The 4,488-nt window shown below is 44.5% G+C and overlaps 1 long non-coding RNA gene across 1 annotated transcript; it reads right to left on the reverse strand.

Moving 5' to 3' along the window:
* Positions 1 to 916: 916 nt before the first annotated feature.
* LOC146866915 (uncharacterized) lies at positions 917 to 4,080 on the reverse strand. Its single transcript, XR_014966007.1, has 3 exons — positions 3,801 to 4,080; positions 2,249 to 2,359; positions 917 to 1,302 (listed from the first exon to the last, which is right to left on the reverse strand). It is a non-coding gene; the product is annotated as an uncharacterized LOC146866915 (long non-coding RNA).
* Between the last annotated feature and the right edge of the window lie 408 nt (positions 4,081 to 4,488).

The raw sequence follows: 4,488 nt of genomic DNA on the forward strand, positions 1-4,488 counted from the left end.
ATTAAATGTACACCAATACTTAATCACACACTTGCTGGGGCGGATGTGGTGAAAGCAACACTACTTCAATTTCAATGCAGAGCGATGATCTTCTTCTGCTTGCCCACCCATGAGTAGGATATTTCACAGGTTATTTTATTTAACAAAGGAACATATACCTCAGCATGAATTGCCGGCATTGATTTGATTTGTTTGTTGTCATTCCTCATATACAGCACTAACTGTTAGACTGTAGGCATAGCCAAGTCGACAAAACTATAGTTTGTAACTCTGTCTAGTAGGCTATCCTCATAATATCCAGCATTCATTTTTTTGTCAAATATTTGAGCATATAATTGTTGCTCGGTAAATTCTGTGATGTACTTCATTCAACTACTCCTCTAACAGTCTCTCAAAGGCGATTGACTATCTCCTTTTCTTTTTTTGGAAATGCTGCTACCCTGCCAGTGTATACTACTACTATACTACCACCACCACCCCAATCATGGCATGTATGAAAAAGGAAACCATCTTCACCATGCAGCCAGTGCTGTGCCACAGTTGGACATAAACATCAAGCACCGGTAAGAGAGAAGTTTGGGGGAGGCAGAATCAATAATGGACATGTTGTCAATGATGTCAGTTTCAAACACCACTCCAAAGAATGCATAGTAGGACCAGTCAATGAGTGAGGTGTGTCGCATCTATCTGTTTGTGTCTTATACAGTCAGCAAATTATTGAAATCAAACACACGCTATGGGCGGCCATGCACCAGCAAAGAAACAGTGTGATGTAAAACAGTTACCCCACCTACAAAACATTAACAACATTGCATGTAACATAGAAAAATATATTTAATTGACCCTAACAAATAAACTAAACCCACAAAAGCTGACCCACCCCCCTCCCTAACCCCAACGACTGTCCATAGAAATAGAGAACGCCCAAACGAGTGAGGAAACAAACAGGAATTAAAAAAGGGGCAGTGACAGGGACTAACTGGTGGGGCGGGACTGGAGGAGGACACGAATCTGGTCCTCTAAATGGGCGACGCGGCGTCTAAGGCCGCGGCAGTTGCAACCACAGTGGGGGGGGGGCACCGGAGATGGCACGGTGGCGGCGGGCAGCCGCCAGACGGTGGCGCCGTACCGCTGGAGGGCGGTGGCTGGGGCCCGGGGCACTGGAGGAGGCTTCAATTGCTGCTGCACTCTCCTCCTCCTCCTCGGCTAGGACCACCAGCCGCCGGTATTCCTGCTGGATTGCCTCCAGCTTCCGGCGCCGTGCCTTGGCGGCCAACTCCTTCCGGTTGATTTTCGGAGTAGCTGTGTATCAAAAAGAAAAAAACAAGACAATTGTAAAATATAGTCTTAATAAAACAGTAGGACAAGGTAATTATTTATACACATAGTGGCATGGTAGAGTAGCACTATAAAATAAAGCACAGTAGTACATAACATTTTAAATGTCGCCCGTCCTTCTTCCTTCCACCTGTCTTACACTTTTTAGTTGAACAGTGCACCAGGTGCTCTTCTCCATAAAACTTTCAAAGCGGAGTTGAAATCAGATAGATGAGGCCATTGGTTACTCAATACTCTGGCTCCTAGTCCTATACCAATTAAAGGGAATTCTAGTCTTCTAGTTCACTCTTCAAACGTCCCCAAGAACTCATACTTACTTACGACATCGGATAGCGGGCGGACTTTGTCCGCCCGCCATCCGACTGCTAAAAAGGGTGGGGGTCCCGTGGGGACAATTAATTAGGATGATGCGCCCGGCACAGTGACGCTGAAAGCAATGCTAAAATGTTGTGCTGCTTTTCCAAGCACAACATGACGGGCCTCGCACGGAGCCTGTCACGTTTTGCTTTGAAAGTCGGGGGGTACCATAGCATCGGTAGGTACCCTCCATGGGGGCCCCCAAGCATACTCTGCAATGTGTGCATGCCTTTCCGTGGCGGACGGTAATGCCGCCACGCAAAGGCATTCCAAAATGCAGATTATATGGCTGCCGGTGTGGTGAGAGAGACACCACCGCCATATTGAACCCTTTTCCGCCTAGACATGTCTGAATATTTTCTACAGGGATGGCGGGAGGTTTGCCCCTGCTGTGACGGCAGTGAATTCCAGCCAGCCCGGCGGGGGCAATACGCCCACCATCCTAATGGGGCCCTAATTCACAACTTTACAGTATACATATACATACAGTACACCTTTGCAGTGAGTGTGCTGTCAAGTTCAACAATAGTTAAAGATTATGAATCTAACTTACCACCGCCTGCCACTGGTGCTGCCACTCCCCCTCCGTTGCTATCTGCAACTGCCGCATCCTCGCCCTCTGCGTCGCCTTCGCTGGCCCCAGCAATGGTGGTCGGTAGTGCGCCTAGAAAACATTACACATTTATTAGGCAACATATACACCTCCCCCCTATTGATCAGTAGCAAGGTTGAAAAATGAGTTAATACTAACATAAATCACTAGTACAAATCAGGTAGTAGTAGAGTAGACACTAAGTTATATGATCATTGTAGCATTTGCTTGATTAGCCCTAGCCATGCACATGTGACGTTACCTTTACCTTGCAGCTTCTTAAGACACCTTTGAGCCCACATGACCTGCCTCACACTGCTACTGTCTAGTCTACGCGCTGCGTACAGGCGGTCAACAAACATTAACAAGCCACTTTTTTAGGAAGAACTGGTGTACTACTGTTACTGTTAGTCCATATTGCTTATCCATAGATGCTACACTTTTTGGCACGGCTGAGAAATGCTTGCAAGTTGCAATATACTAACGCACACCATTTCCTTTTTTCGCATTACAGACGCAAGATTCGCTTCTACGAACCAGAGCTTCTGAACGATGCACCAACTACCAGTACTAGGTTCTTCTGAGGTGAGGGGTCCCTTCACTCACATCTTCATTTATAAATGTATATAAACTAAATTGCTATGGGATGGTGGTGCTGCCTTCCACCACTTCAGTTATCATGATTTAATTCCCAACTGTATTAGTGTAACAATGTATTTTGTTTTAATGTTATTGATTTGCCGGTTGGTGCTGCTAAGATAACAGTGTACAGACCTTCTCAAATTGAAATAAAAATTTTAAACTTACATAGACTTTGTGGTATTTGGTGTGGAGTGGACTAACTTACACGATTGAGCAAATTAAAGTAAGGGTGTGCATGTGAATTGCTTCCACGACAGAGGTTGGGTGTGTTAATGTTCTGGGTTGTCTACTTGTTGGTTGTCTTGGGGGGAGGGTTCCGAGACCTAATAGGTATGACAAGACAGTACTATAGTCAAGCAGTGGAATTGTGGTGGGTGCGGAATTTCTGATTGAGGTGTGCAAGGAAGGTCCAACCTACCATCACCAACATCCTATTTTCTGGTGCAAATGTATGTGCAAGATCCCTACAACAGTTGTATGTCCTATAGGGTATCATATCAAAATATTAAGAAATCTGGTAGGGCTGTTGCTGTGAATTTTCAAAGCCTAAACATCAACAAGAGTAAAAAGTAGTACAAGACAACGACCCAACGGATTGTACGAGCTACTGGTGAATATGAGTTTTATATTACAACCTTTCACAAAGAGTGGCACTGGGCAAGACTAGCTACTACAGTACAGACAGACAGACTGATAGTATGTAGTAGTACTCAGTCATCATAGCGGAGGCAGGGATAAGCTTTTTGAAACCGTACAGATCGAAGGATAATTGGTGGTAAAAAATAGCATTTGGAAACACACTATAGTTCGGGAGAAATGGGGCAGTAAAAGTTATGGAATAAGAAATATTATTAAAAACAAGAAGACTTACTGGGGCCAGCAGAGGAGCCCTCAGCGGTGTCCTCCTCGTGGTGTTCCTGTCCCGCCGACTGCCCAGTCCCTGCCCGTCTGCCCCTGGGTGCTGATGAACAGGAAAGATATAAGAAAGACAAACATTGATGGATGGTGTCAACTTAAGCAAATACAATTTTTTTCAACAACGGTCAAAAAACACTAATGTAAACAATTGCAATAACTACATTGACCGATCTCATCTGGTCAACATGTAATATCGGGGGATTCGCAGTTCGACTACTTAAGTTACTATTTATCAACAGTAATCCATTCTTCCATTCTGATTCCAGAAAACTAAGTTACAAGTAAGCCTAAGTATTAGTACAACCTACCACCCAACCTAGCCCACCTATTCCAGGCATGCCAATTGTACATTAAGTATGCATTTCGACTGTATTCCTCAACAATGTGTATGATCCAATCATGGAGGACACATTAACATGACTACATTTTTTGTATATACACAATTTTGGTTTGATTGATGCTCATCTGCTACTGCTAAGTAACTGCAAAGCCTACCTCCACTCATTGAACAAACTAGAAAGGTTCTAAAGACTGGCGTACTAGCAGCACGTCACGTAACTGAGTGAGGGGGCATCACGCATACCACTAACCAATTAGAAGCTCATACAAAGTACCTAAACCTATGTATCAATCCGCCCCTA

Source organism: Triturus cristatus, chromosome 1_2 (genome assembly GCF_964204655.1).
Source record: "Triturus cristatus chromosome 1_2, aTriCri1.1, whole genome shotgun sequence".
Taxonomy (NCBI): domain Eukaryota; kingdom Metazoa; phylum Chordata; class Amphibia; order Caudata; family Salamandridae; genus Triturus; species Triturus cristatus.